Consider the following 15,081-nt stretch of genomic DNA (forward strand, 5'->3'; position numbering starts at 1 on the left):
TTGTGGTAACAGCGAAGTATCAAAGCTCTATGGATTGTTCATCACATGGCCACTTAGGCCTGAGGATACTTGGAATCAATTGCCAGTAATGAGAAGCTTGACGCGGGTTGCTGCAGAGGTATAATCCTGGTGTGAATTTCAGCCAAGGGAGCGGATTGGTTTTATATACCAGGCAAAGGTATATTCTGCTTTTGCTTCTAATGGTTATAAGTCTTGAAAAGACCTTATGGTTTAAGTGTGATAGCTATAAAATTCTTCAAAAACACATGGCACTTGGAAAATCTTTTCAAAACACCCAGTATGTGATGCTAAGCGGTAACATATATCCAATTGCAATTTTCTTCTTAGTCTTCTGTTATCAATTCAAAGGTATGTTTGCACATGGCCTCAGATTAGGTTTCCATTTATGAAACTTGTTAAATGCTAACTTGGAGCCCGTATAGTATCAAATCTGGATTATATAATTAGGCTTTCTGCTTTCTGCCTGAAAATGATGTTGATGGAATGAATAGGGTTTGGTTTTTGTTAACATCAGGAAAAGGTGATTTCGTCTGGCAAGTTTTATGAAGCATTTAGTGCAAAAATAGTAATTTTTTCTGTTTAATGCTTTCTAGTTTTTACAAGCAGCTTACATGGTAACTTCTATATTTTTCAACATCGCAGTCTCATTTTTCCTTTTATTTTCCAGATCAAAATGGCATCTACGTTCCAATGGAGTCTAGGTAAGTGTTTCTCTTTGCATTGCTATCAGCACTTTGGTTGTGTAACATTTCCATTCTTCAATGGACAATTATCAGTGATATTGTTTCTTTTACTCTGCAGTTCCAGAGCAGGTGGTTTGCTTTTTTCTCTTCTCAGAAAGCTGGTTGTTTGATCGTTGTCTCTTCAGTTTGACATTCATATCTGTCAATGGTCAGCTTGTGCTAAAAAAACTGAAGTTAATTCCTCATAAGCAGGTCTGTCTGGCGGGGTTATTGCTGGAATATCTATTGGCGTCGTAGCTGGACTTCTGCTGTTGGCAGCTTCTATATATTTTGGATATTTCCGAAAGAAAATGGCTGAAACAAAATTAATCTCTCAAGAGTTCCAAGAGTTCACTGTTGAAGAAGAGAAGGGTAAGACTTTTTATTCCTGTAATTACATGTAATTGATCCAATCAGCTCCTTCCTTTTGTCCTTCTACCATTTCTGAAAGTTAACTCTGAGTATTTTCAAGGGTTCTTTGCTCATGTTTGGAAGAGTGTACTTATTTTGATTCAATCACTCCCTTCCTCTTTCAAACCTTCTACCATTTCCCTTTAGACATGGCTAAAGAAAAGGTGTTGAAGATTTTACTTGATTCAATAGTTCTTCTATAACTACTTTACAATACGTATAATATCCAGCTCAAAAGACCTCATTTGACTGTTCAATTATGTCACATTATCCTTATCTGTAGTCGACAATCCCAAAAGGGAAAATTTTACTGTATCTGGTGCTGTTACTAAAATTTTTTATGTAGATATTTTTTGTTCGTCATTCAGGGTGGCCCCATGTTCCTAGAAAATAGTGAACGAGAAATATTGGGGTTGGGAGAAATAAACTAATCGATGATCCCTTCTAACCAGCCCTTGTGTTTTCGTTGACATGACTTGAAAGCTGTTCCAGCTGCACTAGATTATCCTTTGCTGTGCCTTTCATTGCAATTTATTTTCTTTCTATTGCACATTCTAAGAAATTAATTAAAGATAGTAATTCCACATATTGTCACTTTACTTTCTGTTGTTAGATGAAGCCTCTGCTAATGTTGAATCTGAAACTTCAGGATATGGTGGTCCTACTGGCATCACAGTGGACAAATCAGTGGAGTTCTCATATGAAGAACTAGCTACTGCCACCAATAACTTCAGTTTGGCTAATAAAATTGGTCAAGGAGGCTTTGGTGCTGTCTATTATGCAGAGCTGAGAGGCGAGGTAGTAACGCATATATTGTTCTGGTTTGTTAATAATTGATTGATGAATGTTTGGGTCTGATTAAATTATTTGTTTTTGCCAATTTAAGAGTAAAGATGAGACCATATCTACTCTGTCTGTGATATGCATGAGCAAGTCAAACAGAATCTTCTTTTGTTTGTGTCAATTGTGGAAGGGTAGCTGGAATTGATAGATTAGCAGGATTAAGAGAAACTGCTTTAGTATACCTTAACAGCCCAACTGAGGAAAGAACATGAATACAGGGTAGGGGAACAGTTTGGACAATATTTATCCTTCACACAGAATCTCTCTCTCTCTCTTTTTTCCCCCAACTCTTGGATTTTGTTTCTGTTTTGCTGAGAACATTTTTTGTGGTTTTACATATAATGAAAGATATAATGACATGATACCTAAATCAGTGAATGAATTAATGAAAGAAAAAATGTGTTGTTGTTGAGGAGAATATTCATGCAGAATTACATACTACTTGATAAAGCTCTTATTATGGATCAATAATTGCTTGTGCTTTATAGCTAGACCATGTTTTTCCCTTAAATGTGAATTGTATATTCTCCTAAATAAGCTCACTCGAATGATTTTTCCATGCAGAAAGCTGCAATCAAGAAGATGGATATGCAAGCAACAAGAGAATTTCTAGCTGAATTAAAAGTCCTAACAAATGTTCATCACCTTAACCTGGTATACTAAGTCACTCAAACTATAGAATTTACAGTGCTTTTAAATACCTGGTGATGTAGGAAGCAGGTGGAAAATTTCAATGGAAAAAGTGCATTATGTCACTGCCATTGTTACTTCTCTTACGAGCATTTGTTTGGCCTATTATTGTTGTGTTTTGTGCTTCTGTTTGTGATCAAAGACATAAACGCAGATGGTGCCATCTGTATGAGTAGAGATTAATTGACATTGGTGTCTAGCCATTGAATAACTTCCTTCGGTATGAGTTCTTAACTGAATCCACTAATCCACTGTTGTTTGGTATCACATCTATCTATCCCAAAATTGAGGTACAAAAAATTTTAAAATAGACAGAAGATGAATCTATTTGATTTTATAGCTGTTGCTATTTTTCTTAAATTTTTCATGCTTGATTGACGTGGAAATTACTTCTAATTCACCGGTTGGAATTTTTTTTTTTAAAAAGCCCGCCTTTTCTATATAGTACGTATCTGTGTATGTGGAAGGAAATCATAATTTGAATACTTAGAACTGTAGGTCAAATATTAAAGAATACTTGTTCAATTAATAAATATGTATGTCTTAATGCCATGTAGGTGCGCTTAATTGGATATTGCACTGAGAACTCTCTTTTCCTGGTTTATGAATACATTGATAATGGAAACTTAAGTCAACATCTGCGTGGCACAGGTTAGATCAGAACTTAATGTGGTTTCTTCTTCTTCTTCTTCTTTTTGATCAGCTAAAGTAGTTTCTTCTACTAACTCTGCATTTGGATTGCAATCATGTAATACAATGTCATAATGTTGCCAGGAAGAGATCCGCTGCCATGGTCTACCCGAGTTCAAATTGCTCTGGATTCTGCCAGAGGCCTTGAATATATTCACGAGCATACAGTTCCTGTGTATATCCACCGTGACATAAAGTCGGCAAATATATTGATAGATACAGCTTCCATGGGAAGGTTGAAATAATCAGGATGTTTGTCTTATATATTAATTTTTGGGGCTATTATAGATGTTCCTAAATATTCATATTTGCAGGTTGCAGATTTTGGATTAACTAAACTGGCTGAAGTGGGAAACTCATCACTTCCCACTGGTCATCTGTGGGAACATTTGGATATATGCCGCCAGAGTATGCATCATCTGCCCTTTTTGGATTCAGAACCTTTATCTTTATCTTTTCTTCTCTTCCCCCCCCCCCCCCGCGTGCCCACGGGAGGGCTTGTTTAGGAGGACAGTGTAGGTGGTGGAAAAACCCAAACCCTTGTTTGGATGGTTAAAACTTCAGAATAGTGTGGGTACGGACAAGCTTAAAAATGCCTCCTCCTCATGCCATACCCCTTTTTTTTTTTTTAATTGTGATTCAACCCTTTGTCATTCGAATACTCTCACTTTCCTTCTTTTCTATACAATTAATGTTGAAAGCTCATACTTTGGACCCACTCTAATCCACAGATGACTTAGTTAACTTCCAAATAGGGACAGGGCTGTTGATTGGCATCGAAGTTGGGGAAAGGAGAGAAATTGAGGAAGAAAAAGGATCAGAGAGAGATGAAAACTCATTGTATTGATTCTCTCAAAACTGTATGAAAGATCTACGGCCAATGGCTTACAAAGTGAGCTGTAAAACATATGGCTAAATCAAGAAATGAACAATAATAACAAGAATTCTTGATATTAAGAGGTGTCTTCGGTTATTTATCATTATTTCGATTAAATGTATAAGCAATATATATATATATATATAGAGAGAGAGAGAGAGAGAGAGAACTTTCCCTTTTCTTCCCACTCCACGCTATCTTACCCCACTATATTGATGACAACTGCGCTCTCTGAAATTCCCAAACAAGCCTCGAGTCTCTTTTTTCAATGAAAGAGAACGCAGCCATTCTAGTTTCATTGTTAGCAAGTGCATCTTATCTTGCTTGCTTATTTAATTACATATAAGTTTTTGAAGTATGATTGAATAGGGAACAGTGTATATTCATGTTGTTCAGGAATACATTTTAGGGTTCATTAGAGGTAAAAACTTCACTATTACGTCATTATGTTAATATTAAGAGTATTATGCTCTTATCCACAGATATGCTCAGTATGGTGATGTCTCTCCTAAGGTTGATGTCTACGCTTTTGGAGTTGTTCTTTTTGAACTTATTTCCGCCAAGGAAGCCATCGTCAAGACAACTCAATCTGATGCTGACTCAAAGGCCTTGTAGCAATGGTCATTCCTGAATCTTCATCTCTTAGATATTTGTAATATTATTATCATTATAACATTATTAATAGTTTAAGATCAATTAGCATTATGTTTTTACAGTAATCTAAACTTAAGGCTCCATGCATTGTCAGTAGTCATTATTCATATTTCATGTAATGCAGTTTCATGGAGTTCTTAATCAGCCTGCTCCTACGGAAGATCTTCGCAAATTGGGTGACCCAAGGCTGGGGGATGACTACCCTATTGACTCAGTTTTGAAAGTATGTGCATTGGGTATTAGAATTCTCTTAAGTTTTATTGAAACTTTTGTGATAAACTCTGGAGGGATAAACACACGAGACCTGCTATTGAATTGGTGGTGTATCCTATTTAGTTCTGAAATACCGGTTACAAATTAATTTTTTTTTATTCCTTCATAAAATTCACCATTTTAATTTCTCTAAGCAATTTGCAAGATCCATACATTTCCAGACTATGAGAATGTTTGTGTTGCTGATTTCAATTATTCAATGCATGGCTTTTGTCTTGCAGATGGCTCAACTTGCAAAAGCATGCACACAAGAAAATCCCCAACTGCGTCCAACTATGAGATCTATTGTAGTTGCTCTCATGACACTTCATTCTTCCACTGCTGATGATTGGGACGTTGGTGCCTTGTACAATAATCCCAATCTCATGAATCTGATGTCGGGAAGATAAAAATGTGGATGCAAATATTATAATCTTGCTTTCAATACTTTGTTAGCAATTGAGAAATTTAGTGAAGCACAAGATATCTGTAAATGGGGTTCTGGTACTGATTTTTGCTTGCTACAAAATGAGACAAAGGATTATGTTCGGATTTGGATCACCTCAATTGCTCAATTATTCAAGAGAGCAGAAAGATGGAAATAAAGTGGGAACCACACCAGGAAGTGCACCCTGCCCCTGTCTATTTTCGATCCACTTGAACAATTAAGCAATTGAGGGGATCTTTATTCAACCAAGTTATCCATAATCAGAAGGCATTCGTTTCTTCTTGTACAAAAATCTAGTGTGGCTCAATGGTGCTGCTTGGGAGAGGCATTAGGTCCAAGAAGAGGGGTAGGACAAAGGATTGACGATTCCCAGGTCTTGCATTCTTTCTCCTTTCCTTTTCATTTGTAATGATGTCTGAAATGGATTCGTTTTGCATTTTATATTCTGTAAATTATTCATGTGCAGCCAGTTCTGCTCTCTCTAAGGTTAGTGTGGTTTTGATCATAAATTAGTTTATGTAAGCTCTGTTTTGTTACTATTTAATAGTGCGTGTGTGTGTCTGCTTCCTTAATTGTCTGCTTTATAGTTTCAAGTTGGATGGGCTCCGATTAATGATTAATTTGGGTTTCTTCATTGAATTACACATAGAAAAGTAAAGATATTCTATCATCTAAATAGTCTGTGTTAACACAGCTTGCAAAGACGAGTAGTGATTTGATTTGCTGGTAAGATAGACATACTTCCTTTGGTCCTAAACGTCAGAGTTAAGAGTTAACAGAGAGGTTTACTTGTGATTCTATATTTTATGATTTGAATTAGGAATTTATGAGTTTTTTATTATTTAAAAAATTTAAAATATATGTAAAAGATGCCCCGGGTTCACCATAGGCTTGTGAGGTTGAAGGTTGGATTTTGCCAATGAAATCCTTCTGGGATAAGCAGACGCTTTTTGAGCCCATCAGAAATTAGCCCTTCAAGATTGGACCCACCTGTTTTTAACGTGGGATTTGCATTATTTATCGGAACCTGAAATAAAAAAATAAGGGGTCAAGTTTGGTAGAAAGAACTAGTCTTTTACAATAGTGTATTATTTATTTATTTTTTTTAAAAAAACCTCATAGAAAAGCTAATTGAAACTGAAAGACATCCCTATTTATTGATTTATCTACTAAAACAATAATGATTTCCTATTGATGTGTGGTCATTTGCAGTAACTATAGAAAGAATATTTTGCACAATGAAAAATCGAAACACAATCTGGCCACTTAACCCTCGTTGAAAGGGCATCAGTGAACTCTGGTCATATGCACAGCAAGAGGAAAGAGCTCTGTCCAACTATCCAATGGAACGACTTAAGGAGCAGGATATGTTTCAGCTTGGCCCTAAAATGACGTCGTTTTAAGGTTTGCTTCAGGACATTCCGAGCCGTTCATGATAAACTACCAGCAATCACATCTATTAGTTTTTCCACAGAATTGTAGCGAGTAATTCAAGGAGCCTAGGAGTGTTTATGATTATGTATTTAGATAATTACCACTATTTTATAATTAGTAATAAAATTAATTATAAAGACATTTAAGAAAATGAGCTAATAAAATTATATTATTTTGTTTAAATGAAATGCTTGCAATTCGGACATATTTATATAATGAATGAATTGGAGATAATGTAAGGATGCCAGTGTTTTTGTAACCTAATGACATGTATTTTTTTTTTTTGGTAACTGAAAGGTTGCCGTTCAATCTTGATTTCTCATGCCGTTAGTGCCTACCTTTTTAATTTAGGAAAAAAAAGAAAAGAAAATATTATAAGGATGCCTAGCACCTAGTAAGGGTAAATTGGATGTCTTTTAAAAATTTTCAAGAATATTGTTCTAAAAATAAACATTGTATCCTCAAATACATAATATAAGAAGCCAGTTAACTTTTTTCACATACCAAAAAATGAAAGTTTAGTCGTGTATCCTGAAATGATAAAGTTTCCTATTTATCCCTAATTAAAAAAAATCATGAAGTTGCTTTTAATGTTACGCTTTTATTATCTCTCATATTTCTCCTCTCTCTCCTATATTTAGTATGGGTAAAGTGAAAAAAATAATTTAATTATCTTAAGGGATAATTAATATAAAGGCCCTTATAATTTAACTTGATTTTGAATTAGGTTCCTAAACCTTTTTTTTTTTTCAATTTTATTACATCCTTTTACTTTCCACCGTCATATATGTCAGTCCTTGCGGCTAAACACTGAGTAATATTGTTTTCATTAGCCCATTAAGTGTTAAGTCTGACCGAACACTCTATCCCTCCCCTTCTCTCAATGCCCAGCATCATCTCCTTCCACACCATACTCCCGACTTGCAAATGATAATGCACAATTGCTTCGAGGAGCCGCTTCATGGTGGAAGGGGGGCAGTCTCTAGCAAGGGACGGTGGATGATGCGGTCAAGGAGATCTAGGAGCTCGCAGAGCCAGAGAACAACAGAGGAAAGACCTCAAAATCTGAAGAACATGAGGGTGTGGGGAAGAGAGCCATGTGCTTGGGTTCATTTTGGAGGCAGTCACGATGGAGGGAATCGGTGAGAAGGCGCTCCTCGATGACTTTGCAGGCAAAGAAGTCATTAGAGAAGGGGTGGAAGAAGTGGAAGACAGTGCCGAACCGACCATGACAGTCTCTGGGCATAACTGTAACCGTCCTTTAAGTACTTGGAGTGATTCGCACTTTCATTAAGTAAAACACTTTGTTTGGCTCTGTTTCAAACACAAAACAAGAGGCTCTCAAAACTTCAATGGAACACCAACAGTTCTCACTTAAGAGTGATGAGTGAGTAACTAGAAAGTGAACAGCACTAAGATTATATACACATACACACACTCAAACAGAGAGAGAGTGATCATCATTGTAAACAGCTTTGGATTAGTTCTTTGACTATAGCTAATAAATGGTGAGGTTTGAGTATCAAAGATTTTTACTCGACAGAAAAATAAAAGCAACAAACCAGTATTGAAAAACAAAAGCAAGTAAAAGTGACATCCCCTAAAATCTTCTAAACTCCATCCATCATTACATTTTAGCCAGAAAAAAAATGTCAGAGAGGGTCCCTTGCAACTGAGGAAGGAAAGGTTTTTATGGAGAGGTTGGAAGGGGATCGGAAGAATGACAGTGAAGGAAAGAGCAGAGCTTCATCAAACACATTCGGCCAGTGGAAATTTTTAACGGTGTTAATCAAGTCTAACGGTAAGGACTAAGGCATATGGCTATAAAAGGTTAAAGGAGCCAATAAAAAGAAAAAAATTCTAAGGACCTGATTTAAAATTTAACAAAACTATGAGGACCTTCAAATTAATTTTCCCTTATCTAACAACATCCTATATTTTAGAATACAATTTTCTTGTAAGTGACGTCTTATATTATGGAGAAAAGAGTAATAAAAAACCATTGGGAAATCGGACACAAAATGAGCTATATAAAGAGATAAATAGCTGAGGGAAGACGAAATAATACAAAGAATTTATTCTGATTTAATCCAACCACTTTATCTTTTACATTTAATTTTCAAACAAACTATTTAAGATTATCAATTAATCTATTTAAATTATAAGTTAATCGTGTATCATCAAAATAAGGACACTCAACTGTTACCTTTATGGTTTTATAATCCAAAATATTTATAATATAAAAGGTTATAAGTTTAAGAAAACATAAAACATAATTTTTTAAATATAACGCGTTTGTTTATGATAAAGAAAAAACCATAAATGATAATTCTATAAAATGACAATACATATGAGTTTTCTCAAGGTGCCAGTTTTGTCAACGTCCTTTTAAGGGTACTGACCGTGGAATTTTATGAACTTTGAACGTTTAACCCAGGTTTCATGTGTATCCAGCTTTTTACAGTACATTCAGTACTTTAAAATATTATTTTAAATACATGTAGTACCGTAAAATATTTTTTGGTATATTTAGCACCTTAAAATATTTTTTTTAGGTGCGTCCAATATTCAAAAAAAAATTTGGTACATCCAGTGTCAAAGAAAAAAAAATTCAAGGTGTTGGACACACCTAAAAATACTTTAGGGTACTGAATGTATTATAAAATATTTTGGAGTGTTAGATGTATTTGAAAAGATATTTCAGAGTACTAGATCTACTTTAACCTGTCTAAATATTATTACTTACGACTTTTATATATGAGTTAGATAAAAAGAAGGAAAAAAGAAAAAGAAAAAGAATATATTGGTTGGCTTGAATGTTAGAACTGTGAAAAATGGAGAGAAAGAGGTGGACGTTCATATGGTTGGACATTGTCCGACAAGCTTGTCCTTTGGAACAGCATTAATAAATCTTAATAATCCCTAATTAGTATAAAATGAATAAAAAAATTTTGATAAAAAAATAAATGTGGATTCAATCAATCAATAAGATTCGCCACGTCATGTGGTGATCACCTTCCCAGCTCTAACCATTCAATATTCATGGAGCAAAAAGAGTAATAAAAAAAAAACATTGGGAAATCGGACACAAAACGAGCTATATAAAGAGATAAATGGAGACGAAATAATACAACGAAATTTATTCTGATTTAATCCAACCACTTTATCTTATACATTTAATTTTCAAATAAACGATTTAAGATTGTCAATTAATCTATTTAAGTTATAAGTTAATCGTGTATCATCAAAATAAGGATACTCAACTGTTACCTTTATGGTTTTATAATCCAAAATATTTATAATATAAAAGGTTATCAGTTAAAAAAACATAAAACATAATTTTTATAATATAACGCGTTTGTTTATGATAAAGAAAAAAAATGAATGATAATTCTATAAAATAACAATACATTTGAGTTTTCTCAAGGTGCCATTTTTGTCAACGTCCTTTAAAAGGTGCTAACCGTCGAATTTTATAAACTTTAAATGTTAAAGATGTATCTCGCACTTTGAAATATTTTCTCATATGCATCCAGCTCTTTACAGTGCATTCAATACTTTAAAATATTATTTTAGGTCCATTCAGTACCGTAAAATATTTTTTGGTGCATTCAACACCTCAAAATATTTTTTAAGGTACATTCAGCACTCAAAAATATTTTTGATACATCCAACACCAAGGCAAAAAAAAAAATTACTTCAAGGTATTGAACGCACCTAAAAAATATTTTGGAGTGCTAAATGCACTATAACATATTTCGGAGTGTTAGATATATCTGAAAAAATACTTCGAAATGCTGAATACACTTTAACCATCTAAATATTACTACTTACAACTTTTAATATATGAATTAGATAAAAAGAAGGAAAAAAAAAAAACAAAGAATACATCGGTTGGCTTGTGTGTTAAAACTGTGAAAAAATGGAGAGAAAGAGGAGGAAATTTCATACGGTTGGACATTGTCCGACAAGCTTGTCCTTTGGAACAACATTAATAAATCTTAATAATCCTTAATTAGTGTATAAATAAATAAATAAATGTGGATTCAATCAATCAATAAGATTCGCCACGTCATGTGGTGATCACCTTCCTAGCTTTAATCATTCAATATTCATATGCATGCGTGACTCCTCATCGTAACAGAATAATAGCACACAGAAAATAAATTAAAGTCAGCTCTTTACAAGGAACATCGAATCTCATTGAATATTCAACTTAATCTTTTGAAATACTTATTAATCGCTGTATTTAAAATCTTAATTAAAGATGGAAATGGAACTACCCCTTTTATTATTATGATTATGATTGTCCATTATTGCACAGATTCTTATTACACACCTCTTGCAATTTATTTTGACATGATCTTCACTTTTTTATTGACTAGTACAAAATATAAAATTCATAATAAATTTGTGATGAATTTGTGATAAATACGTATTCATCATAAATTCAACCCAGAAAAATTTTGTGATTAGAAAATTCAATCAATCATCTCATAACTCAATCTTACATAATTTTTCATGAGGAATCCAATGGTGCAATCAGATTTTTGAAAATCCAACTCCTTCAACATGCATGAGACCATATTTTAATAATTTTGAAACATTAAAATCCACAGGCCATGAATCCATAATAAATCCTATCTTTTTAGTTTATTTCCTTGTTCCAAATATTTTCATTGTTTATATTAATGAATTATTAGGTTTTTATAGTTTACTTTACTTCTTTAGTTAAAGTATACATTTGATCCTTTAATTTTGTATAAGGTTTTAATTTGGTCCATTAACTTTAAAAAGCATACATTTGGTCCTTTAACCCTAAAGTTATTAGCCTTAAATAATAATTTTTTGTAACAATCATGGATTTTTTGAAAATTAAACTTAATATATTAACATTTAAGAATGTTTTATCAACATTTAAGATTTTAATGTCATCATTTTTTTAAAAAAAAATTAGGATTAAAGAACTAAAAGTATACTTTTTAAAGTTAAGGGACCAAATTAAAACTTTATACAAAGTTAAAGGACCAATGTAAATTTTAGTCTAGTTCTTTTTCAATGGGGCCTTTATTTTTAATCAGGTAATTTTAATTTATAGAGTTTATGAAACTTCAATTATAAAAAGGGGAAATTTCACTATAGGACCGCAGAAGACAAATAATTTCAAAGAGCCCCCAAAACATTCTGAAATCTCACTGCAGGACCAAGGGGCCAATATGATATTAATTCCACAAGCGAAATGACGCCACTGCCCCTCATTTTACTTCCGCTGAAATTTGAAAATAAGGCGAAAAAGCGACGGTCAAAAGTCCTCCCGCTCTCTCTCTATATGCGAACGTAACCCGTGTGCGAAAAGTGTTCCCTCTCCCGCTCTGCGAACGTGCAACCACTCTGGGAAAACTGCTGCGTCTCTCGGTCTGCGAACGTGCTACCACTCTACGAAAAATCTGCCCTCTCTCGACTGCGAACGTGCTACCTCTGTGGGAAGATTCCTGCCTCTCGCAATCTGCGAAAAGTGTTCGACGTGGCCCCCAAAAATTCCATCAGCTTCAATCTGCGGGTTCGTGGTAATCACTAGAAGCGGAAGGAGAATAAGAAGAGGCCGACAAAGGAGGAAACTTGCAAGGCTATCGACAAAGAAGGAAGAAGCAGGGCGAGAAGAAGTCACTGATTTCCATTTGGTAAGCTTCGCGGTCCCCGTTAAATGCAGTAGATTTCTTGGATTTTGTTTTCATGGTAGGTTAAGGAGGAATGACCCACTGAAAGGTGGGTGTGTTTGGTAATGACATTTAGGTTCTAACCCAGGAATGATTACCAATGTGTCACATAGTGTTCGGCCATTTCCCTGACTGCCCTTTAGCAAATGCTCCTGATTTAGTGAGCGAACGCTTGTGAGTGTAGCATGAAGAGTTTGTGTGGGGGCTAAGTAAGAAAGTTATTAATTATTTAGGGAAAAATTAGTGTTGGTAGTTAACTGCATTGCTATAGTGTTTGTAGGCATTTTGCAGGAATAAGGAAAAGAATTGGGAGGGGCAAATGTTGTCGTATGGATTAGGCAAATGAGTTTGTTTTGTTTGGTTTATCCCGTTGATTGTTGGAATGTGAGATTTTGTGGGCTAACAATGAGAGTTAGTCAATTGACGTGAAGAATTAGTTGACTAACTAGTTGCATGTGACAACCTCATGTTTGTTGGAATCTGATTTGTAGTGGCCTCACAAGGAAAACTAGGAAATTGACACGAGGAATTAGGGGTTTATCCAGTTAGCTTATGTCAAACAGTTTTCATGTTTCCGGGAATCTGTCAAGTTAGGAAATTTACATGGAGAATCAGTAAATTACCCACAAAGTTTGTGGGAATTTGGTGTGCAGTTGCCTGACAGGGAAAATTAGGCAATTGACACTACGAGTGAGCTGGATTTCCACTTAGCTTATGTGTAACTGTTTGATGCGTGGTGGACTGAGAAAGTTAGGAAATTTACCTCGAAAGTTAGTTAATTAACCACCTCTACTGCATAATTGCATGTTTGTGGGAATGTGGTTTGCAGCGGCCTCACAGGGAAAATTAGGTGATTGAGACGAGCAATTAGGTGAATTTGCACTTAGCTTCTGTTTAAGTGGTTGATGTGTGGTGGACTCTGGAAGTTAGGGAATTTACATGAAAAATCAGTAAAGTAACAACTGGCAATTCAAAATTTCATGTTTGTTGGCATCCATCCACATATTAATACAGGTCTGCCACCTTTCAAAAAACCCTTCTACACAGCAACCGTATGCAATAAATACAGCTTGAAATCTATTATCTGATGATGCAACCCACTTTGCTACCGTTTCTGGATCACTTTCCTTTAGCCTTTCACATATCCAAGGGATTAGCATATAAGACTCCTGCGGACAACCATGAATTTTTTCCAATGCTTTCTCTTTCGCCCTATATGCTTGTTGGTAGTTGAGCCTCAACCCATACTCTCTTTCCAAATCCCGTCTAATGTCATTTGGAGCTTTGTGCATGCAAGAAATCAACTCATCTATTATGACTGCTGAAGCAAGTTTGCACCTCTTTCTCTGAGGGACAACTAAGTTGTCTTGTGCATAATGCAAGTGTTCATAGTTAAATCTTCTCACAACTAGGAATCCATTATTCTCACCTACACCATATGCTGAAATTTCCCAGGGACAACCATCTACACAGCACTTCACAATCATCTTATGCCTATCATTCTTTACGTACCGGTAACCAAACTTGTGTGCAAGGCTATACTTATATAATGCCTCTCTAAAATGTTCAGCACTAACAAAGGTTTGCCCTCTTGACATCAACAAATCTGCCCACTTTGATGAATTCATCACCGCTATTGGGGTTGGCAACGTTTCCATACCTACACTTCCTATCAGTGTTGGCACATCTTGTACGGAAGATATGTTTATGTTGTCTGTGTCTAGATCCAATTCCATTGCAAATACTGACATTCCACAAGGGCCAACCAAATCATCTAACCTGCATAAACAAATACAGTTATTCAGTATTACAGTTCAATTTATCAAAATTGGACATATTCTTTCTTATCCTACACACAATCTTAATAAAACCAGTTGAGAACAACTTACTCTTGTACACTGTCCAGCTGTGACACTTGTGTGAAGTCTTTCTCATTCTCACAAACATAAACATGGCCACTACTATTGTTGTACTCAATTACTTGTCCAACACCAATATCGTCAACAAGATCCAAGAATGTATCCCGGTCAAAGCTAACTGTGTACTTCATTTTATATTCACGAGTCCCTGGCCACACATCATGAGCTACCATGCATTGTAGTTCTTCATATGTCATCCCTTCTCTAATCAATCTTCCAGTAATGATGCCCCCTTCATAAATGAATTTCCCTTATGAGGTCTTTACAAAGTGCCCTCTAACATGAAAGATGCAAAATACTTGTTTCCTACTACTGCTAGCCATTTATCCTCTGCTGCTGCACATCATTCAAGTATGACACAACGTACGTTTACATCAGCAATTTGACAATTGACAACAAGAAT

General features: G+C 34.9%; 1 pseudogene; it reads left to right on the forward strand.

The window, feature by feature from the left end:
- The first annotated feature begins 7 nt into the window (after positions 1-7).
- Positions 8-6,148, forward strand: LOC114712637 (chitin elicitor receptor kinase 1-like; annotated as a pseudogene).
- The last annotated feature ends 8,933 nt before the right edge of the window (positions 6,149-15,081 follow it).

Source organism: Neltuma alba, unplaced genomic scaffold (assembly GCF_004799145.2).
Source record: "Neltuma alba isolate B1F8T4 unplaced genomic scaffold, ASM479914v2 tig00011384_pilon, whole genome shotgun sequence".
Classification (NCBI taxonomy): Eukaryota; Viridiplantae; Streptophyta; class Magnoliopsida; order Fabales; family Fabaceae; genus Neltuma; species Neltuma alba.